Consider the following 8,006-nt stretch of genomic DNA (forward strand, 5'->3'; position numbering starts at 1 on the left):
GAACAGTGGAATATACACACGCCTACTTGCCGGAGAATTTGGAAATGGATACCTGCTAGGTAAATCACATTGACACACCCTGACACTCACATCAGATCTACGTCTCAAGTACTTGCAATTAATGTCTATCTTTCTCCCCCTAGGCGACAGTGCATATGCCCTGCGGTCCTTCGTGCTCACTCCCTACCTCAACCCATCCACCAGGAGTGAAAGGCGATACAACGTGGCTCACAGATCCACACGAAACGTAGTTGAGCGCACATTTGGACTCCTAAAGAGCAGGTTTCGCTGCCTCCATAAGAGTGGAGGTGCACGGCAGTACACCCCAATCATCTGCTGCAAAATAATAGCGACCTGTGCAATGTTGCATAATCTCGCCACCAAGCAAGGCACTGAGGTGGAGCTCACATTTCATGAGGACATTGATGACGACCCAGAGGTGGCAGAGCCCCAAGCCACAGTGGCAGCAGCAGCTACAGATGGGAGACTGAGACGGGCAGAGGTTACACAACAATATTTCTGAGTGAGTAAAGAGACACAGGCATGAATGTAACTTTGTGTAAGTAGTTTAATAATCACTACGCCACAGCATTGTTAGCTCACATTGGGCTCACTAATACTAACACTCCATGAGTGTGTTGTCACGGTTCACACCACCGTGACTACAGCCTTGGGTGGAGTGCAAAGTCATTGTTTGTGGCCACGGGCCACAGGGCGGGGCTGCTGTGGCTGTGAGCCTATGTCCTCACGCTGGCCTGTCAAACTTCCCCCACGCCTGCCACTCCTCCGTAAGTCATGCACAGGAGTGCTTGCACCACTCCTGCTGGTGGACCCCTCGCTTTCGGCAGCACAAGTGTCGCCTCCAGTGCCAGTCTGATGCGCGAGCACTAGCTCCATGGCAGTGGTCATCCTGGCCATACCTTCACTTAAATTGGTGCAGCACTGCACTATGGCATCCTGCATCGTGACTGACCGTCTGCACAGCAGAGTGGTAGCAGTTGCAAACCTGTTCAGGGCCTTGGTTTGCTGGCGCACATCCACACGGGCCTTGCGTCTCTCCAAATGGTCCCTGTCCAATTTGTCACACAGGACAGTCATGCACTGTGTGATATCTGAAATTCCTGACGCCATGGATTGTATGCCTTCTGCCATGTCCCCTATGCCCTTGCCTACTGCTTCCAGTTTATTGTTAGTTGTGCGTGCGTGCCTCTGAACCCCCATCATTGCTTTTGCCTGCAGGCGCTGCACCTTCACCATGGTGGCCTCCAGTCCGCAGAAGACACCTTGGACTTGCCGCACATCCTCTACCTCCCGTGGCCGTCGCCCTCGGACACTGGCCCGCGTGACTCTGGGACTGGGCTGCTGCTCGGTGTTGCCTCTGTCCTGTGTGTCACCCTCCACCTCCTCCTCCTCCGATGATGTTTGCAGTATTCTGCGAGGGGGCACATCATGGCTCCTGACTCTTCCCAGCACTGGGGATGGTGATGTGGGGGTGGGTGATAGTTCTGCCGCTCCTGTGTCCTGACTACCAAATAGGAGAGGGGAACGTGGATATTCAGCAGTTGCCTCCTCAGGTATCGGGGCAGCCTGCTCTTGGTCCTGCCCTCCGTGAGAAGTGCTAGGTCCGGCTCCTTCCCTCCTCTTCTCTCTGACCTCAGCTGTGCTGCGCTTTGACTCTCCTGTGGACAGACATGGACATTGTGTCAGTAATGTTGTTCACCTGTGTCATGAGATTAAATACACTTCTATTGCACATTTGCCTGTCTCTCATTTGCCTATGCTACTTGTCTGTTGCTCCCCTTGCTGCAATGCACGCTGACTGCTCTGAGGTATCTACACATGACTACATTTCCCAGGATGCATTGCAGGACATTAGTTAAACCTGTTGTGGAGTCTGATTTATCCTGTGAGGGGAATAGGTAAAAGGGTAAATGATATTGTTCCTGCATCTTACCTGCTTTCTTTGCTCCTCTTGCTGAGCTGTCTGCGTCTCCTATTCCGTGTATACATTCCTTCTCAAGGGTTGTAGCGACCATCTCCTCAATGTCGGTGAGTCTGGGGGCTCTGTTTCTTCCGCCTCCTGTAGCAGCACTTTCCTTGCGGTGGGCAGCAAGCTTTTTTTTGGTGATTATGCGGATGTCATACCACCGTTTTTTTAGGTCTTCAAGGTCACGGTGGGTGACACCAATGGCATTTACCTTGCCTTGTATGTCCAACCAGGTGCTGCGCTTGATTGATTCAGCAACATGCAGAGTTTGCTTTCCAAATATTTTCCCATAATGTCTGACAACCTCCGAAATCAGCACCTGCAGTTCCTCCTGGCTGAACTTCTGCTTCCTTTTGCGCTCAGCAGCTTCTCTCTGTGCCTCCTGGCTCTCCATCTTGCTGTGTAGTTTGTGTCAGGAAAGGCTGCTCCACACTCTGTCCTCCTGCTCTCCTGACTGTTTGTTTCTGCACCTGCATGGGCGTGGCCTGTCCCAGGTACTGGGGTGTGGTGCTTGGATCTGATTGGTTAGTTCCCCTGTGGCTTGGAATTTGGGTGTGGTTGAAGTACCTGATTGGTTCACAGGCACACATGTTTGTCAGTTTCAAATTCTTCGGCGGATAGTTCCGACACGGTAAATACCGGGTCGGTTTTTCCCGACTCGGTATTTTCCGGGTCGGAAGTTGCCATTCATTCCTATGGGCCATGGCACCGGTGGATCGGTTTTGGTTTTTCCGTCTCGGATTTTACCGTGTAGGTATATTCCGAGTCGGTAAATACCGTTTCCGAGTACCGACAGGTTCCGAGTCGGTATTTTATACCGTCATTGTTACCTACATCTCATTTTCCTCCTCGGTAATACCGAGTCGGTATGACTCGGTATTTAAGAGGTCGGTAAATATTATTTACCTACATCTGGCCCTTAATGTCTTAAAATTTCCCAACTTCCTTGGATGCCTCAGTTACAGCTTCTCTTGTTGCTTTCAAACATTTCCCCAGCGCAATTGTGATATCTAAAAACAACATTTCTGTAAGGAGAGCAACCGCCTCCGATCCTGAGTTCACTTTGTATTTTAAAAATATTGGACGTAAAAACATTTTACCAATGTTAAAATCAATGTACAGTCCAATAGTATATGTAAAATGTAATTCTTTACACCTAGGCCACATTTGCAAATACCTTCAGGTTGGATCAGGGCTACTTTTAATTTACTATCGATCTTCCATGGGTTTAAGCCTACCCGAACCTTCATGATTTCGTACCTTAACCATTTACTGGGTAACACATCCAAATATGGAAACCGGACCTCCTTTTCCCATTCATTCCTTACCCAGTTCACTGATTTTTTTAGCTTCAGGTACTCCAGGTCTTGTGATCTGGAATGTTCATGCCCTCGGTCACTAAGCATTTTCTTAGTAAAAACTAAATCCAATGATGGTTGTTCGAGGGTCAACTTTAATTGCGCAGTTACTAGCTGAAGGGTTTTCCTCACTTCCCGTGCCCAATATAAGCTATTTGCTTGTATTTCCTTTCTGCACCAAATTGACACCTTCTGTTCATCACCGGGCATCTGGCGCTTCCAAAATCTTAGCAATGACATTTGTACCTTTACCTCCCATGCTATCAAGCCTACCTCCAATCTAATGGCTTGCAACATGGAACCGTTAGGTAGGGACAACAACATTTTAATTATCTTTCCTTCCTCCCGGTCCCACGCCCTTTTACCACTCAGATAGAGCACTTCAGCGCCATAGAGAACTTGTGGGGGTTTCATAGCTTCATATGCTTTTTGTAACGGTCTGTGTGACATGTCACCATAGTCCTTATTACATTTTTTCAATCCACAGACCGATGAGGCCGCCTTTGAGGTTTGTGCCACCACGTGGGTATTCCACTTTAATGCACTGTCAAACCAAAGGCCTAGATATTTATATTCACTTACTACCTCTAATTTGTCTGAACCTAAAAACCATTTAAAATTTGTTACCTTCTTCCCAAAACATAGGATCTTTGTTTTCTCCATATTCACCGTTAGAAACTTTTTATCACAATATGTTTTAAAAGCGTTTAATTTCCTTTGGAGGCCCATTTCGGTTTGGTCCACGATCACTAGATCATCAGCATATAAAAGGCATGCAACTTTATTACTATTCATGCGCGCGCTCGCACTCTTATCAACTTCCAAAACCATGGGAAGATCTGCTAGAAAGATTGAAAAGAGCAAGGGTGTCAAGACACACCCTTGTCTCAAGCCATTCTTTACAGGAATTTTCTGCATTAATGAGCCCTTTAAATCTCTAATGACCTTGGCCCAATTGTCACTATGTAATTCTTTTAGAATATTTAGTATACACTCCGGCAATGCGTAGTTTTCTAGCACTTCCCAAAGGCTACTTCTATCTACTGAATCAAAGGCCGCTCGGAAATCGACGAAACAGCAACATAATTTGCCGTTTTGTTCCATCGACTTCCTGGCTAAAGCCCACAGGGAAAAACAATGATCAATCGTGGAGTGGCCTTCTTTAAACCCACCCTGTTCCACTGGCACGATTGACTGAAGTTCTTAGCTTACCGGGTATCATCTTAGCAAAAATCTTTTCTCCGATATCTAGTAGGTTAATTAGCCTGTAGTTCTTAGGGGCATATACTGTGATGTATTCCTATAGGTTCTGAATCGATCCCCCTATTCCTGACCCTATTCTGGTTAGCAAACTAACAAGTTAACTAAGTAATCAGCCCATGAGGCAGAAAACCCCCATGATGCAGATACCGTTATCTGACGCAGTCACACTACGGCACAGGAACGTGTTATCTGATTAGGTCATAACGCTTGCGATCTAATTAGACAAGCGATATTCCTCCAGCCCCTGATAAGGCATAGGGAGTTCTCATAACAAATCAAACCTATGACAACCTGGGAAAAACCCTGCGGCCATTGTTTTGATTTCACCGAGAACTTCAGTAAAAGAATGTGCTAACGAGCAAGTCGTATGACATCCTTATTGACGTATCTATGTCCATCCTTACGTCAATCTCGGCACCTTAAAGGTATAAATATTACTGATATTGCCCTATGCAAACACACGCGTGGTGACGAGACGGAGCAGCCATACTTGCCGAAGCGAAGAGCAGAGCAGACCCCGCTGGCGCAGCCCCGCCTTCCTGACGCGCTGAGAGAAGCTGCTTTCTCCTGCCGAGAAATCCAGCACCGGCGTTTCTGGGTAGCCCTCGCAGGCAGCCTGGAATATCGAGACCAGAGACGAGAGATACCATCCCTCATTCAACCTAGATTCCAGGTACAGAACTGAATAACCCCTCACAGAGAATTCTTTAGTTATTCACTTGGCAAAAACAAACTTAACTTAAACTGTAACTTTCTATTCCCGCCCACGTATTAGACTTAGGTCAGGTACACGGGGTAGGCGTATTTAGAAACACCAGTTGAGTACGTTTAGTCAAATGTATATGTGTATGTAATATATTTTATTCATTTTAAAACATCTTATGGTTAGAAACCATATCAATGTTTTTACAGTATTATTTTATACTATTGCTTTTAATGTATGCACTTTACTTAACTATAAGTATTGCAATAATATCGATCCATTTCTCTTGTATGAGAAAAGAGACTGATCAATAAATAACACCTTTTTATTGAACACGCCCGTCTCTTCCTTTTCTCTACAATCTGATGAGACTAAGAATGCACGTACTGACTGAGTAAAATAAATTGCCTTTTGTTCACACGACTCTCGAGATATACTCTTGATTAGGGGAGAGCAAAGTTGTCATGTTCTATGGTTGTCAGAAACTAAATCCCTTCTTGTCTAATCAGGGAAGTTAAGTCCTCCTTGAACATTCGAGAAAGTTTCTAGTGAACTCTGAGCTAAGCTGGCAAACCCAAAACTTTAAGTCTAGTATCGACAGTAGTAGACCTAGTTAACGTCTGGTCTAGGCCTTTACTGCTGTAGGTATTATTCCAATGCGCAGAGCCTATTGGGATGATAGGAACTACACTACATGGCGCCCAACGCGTTTGGTAAGGGCGATAAAACTAACGTAAGACATTTAGAGTAACTCAGTCGTGCTTTCTCATTCAGACCCCTTTTCCCAAATACTCCAAAGACGTCTGGAGTGGGTGAAAGGTTATATCCGCCAGACCTCGCAGGAGGGAACTCCTATGTATGGTTCTAGGTACAAGTCAACGTTGAAGGATACACGGTTCCAAAATATTGTGCATCTAATCTTTGTTTCCATAAGAAACCTGATCTGCAAACAAACAAAATAACCATCCTGTCGATAAAATGTCAGACAGTGATGATGAAAGAGAGGCAGTTAGATTAGCAACTGAACTCGCAGCAGCTGATGCTACCATGCAAGACGCAGACCCGGATATAATATTCATCCCGGTCATCAAAAGGAAATCTATAACCATAAAACTTATAGAAAATGGACTGACACCTAGAGGTGGCACAGTCATATTCGTAATTGAGGCACACGAATATCGGCAGACAGAGGTATACTATTCATGGATAAATTTTCCAGCAGCAAATCCTGTAACAAAGTACTTCCACTATTACAAAATAGAGGAACCTCCTGAAACGTACACTCCTTTCGAGGAGGTGGAAGTACCACTCAAATTTCAAGAGCATTTGCTCTTATTTGATGGCGCCCTAAAACACAATAATCACATCACCAGGCTCGGTCCTTTAGGTAGACCAGGAGCAACGTGGCCGGTCCTACCCGGATACACACCACATCCAGACATCGATGGGATGTCTGCACCAAACCTTTTAACACAGCTAAAACAACTAATAAAAATACACAGACAATTAGTCCAATATGTGATGCGGACTTCAACAATTCAGCCAGCGATTAAACTCCCACAGCTGACCCCTCACCAGGGGAACACAAATAAAATTACACCACAGAACATCCAGTCCTGCCTAGGTAAAGTACCGGCTAAACGGGAACAAATACCATTCTGGCTAGCGCAGAAAATCACCCAAATAGAGGCGGTGTTTCCAGACACCACCCCGCTAGAAAAGCACAGGATTCTGACTATCTGTCTTCCAATGGGAATCGCACCACACATTGAGGACTGTGACACTTGGGGTACAGTCTTTGCTTCCATCTACACAAAAACGCACGGTGTTCCATCCATTTCGGTAATACCAGATGTGCTAAAACAAATTCAAGATGAATATGGTCCTGAACCCGCTTTAACTCTTGGTATGAAATTACTAAAAGACTTCAAGCAGGTCTCGGCTATACTATTAGCCAACATAAAAGGAGAAGCAGCAAACGTGGCGATCCGCCAGAGGTTAAAAGAGACAGATATAGCAGACCAACCAGCTGAAATTGCCAGAATCATAGAAAAATCCTATGAGGAACTAGGTAGAGATAGTTTAGGTGGAATACCAGTAAAACTGCAACTAATTGAAAGTCCTGAAAAAATATTTTTTAATAATAATTCTACATCACCAAAAAAGAACTGGGATGGAAACAAACAATCCAATCCTAAAGAAAAGAAATTCCAGTCCCGAGGAAGGTCTCCTAGGCGAAGAGAAAAATCTCTGAACCAAAGACACAGGTCACCTCAGAGTGACCCCTCTGGGAAAAGATATAACCTTAGAAATAGGGATAATATTAAAAAGCCTGATAGATATCAAGACATTGATACACGTCCCTCTCAATCTTTTCAGACTTCCTCGCAGAAATCGGAAAGAAGAGGACGATCAGAACAAAGAGATGAGCACACCAAGTCCAAAGACAAGGAACCTGCTCAGCTAAAAAAGAAATTACAATTTCCAAAAAAGAAGGTAGCCAGTATCAAGGTAGTTAACAATGCCGAGAATACTGAGGACACAACTGAAAAACGGAGAATGGGCTCAGACAATGCTAGACAGCGCAGCAGAAGTGAGCATAGCTCGCAAAGTCCTTATGAATCATCTGGAGACAGTGGACACGAATGAATATCTTCAAGTGGAAACTGCGGACACCAGAGTTAGCAAACCTCAC

General features: G+C 45.3%; 1 long non-coding RNA gene across 1 annotated transcript; it reads left to right on the top strand.

Moving 5' to 3' along the window:
- The first annotated feature begins 218 nt into the window (after nucleotides 1-218).
- On the top strand, nucleotides 219-1,753 carry LOC144772136 (uncharacterized). Its single transcript, XR_013599663.1, has 2 exons — nucleotides 219-523; nucleotides 1,240-1,753. It is a non-coding gene; the product is annotated as an uncharacterized LOC144772136 (long non-coding RNA).
- Nucleotides 1,754-8,006: the final 6,253 nt, after the last annotated feature.

Source organism: Lissotriton helveticus, chromosome 8 (assembly GCF_964261635.1).
Source record: "Lissotriton helveticus chromosome 8, aLisHel1.1, whole genome shotgun sequence".
NCBI lineage: Eukaryota > Metazoa > Chordata > Amphibia > Caudata > Salamandridae > Lissotriton > Lissotriton helveticus.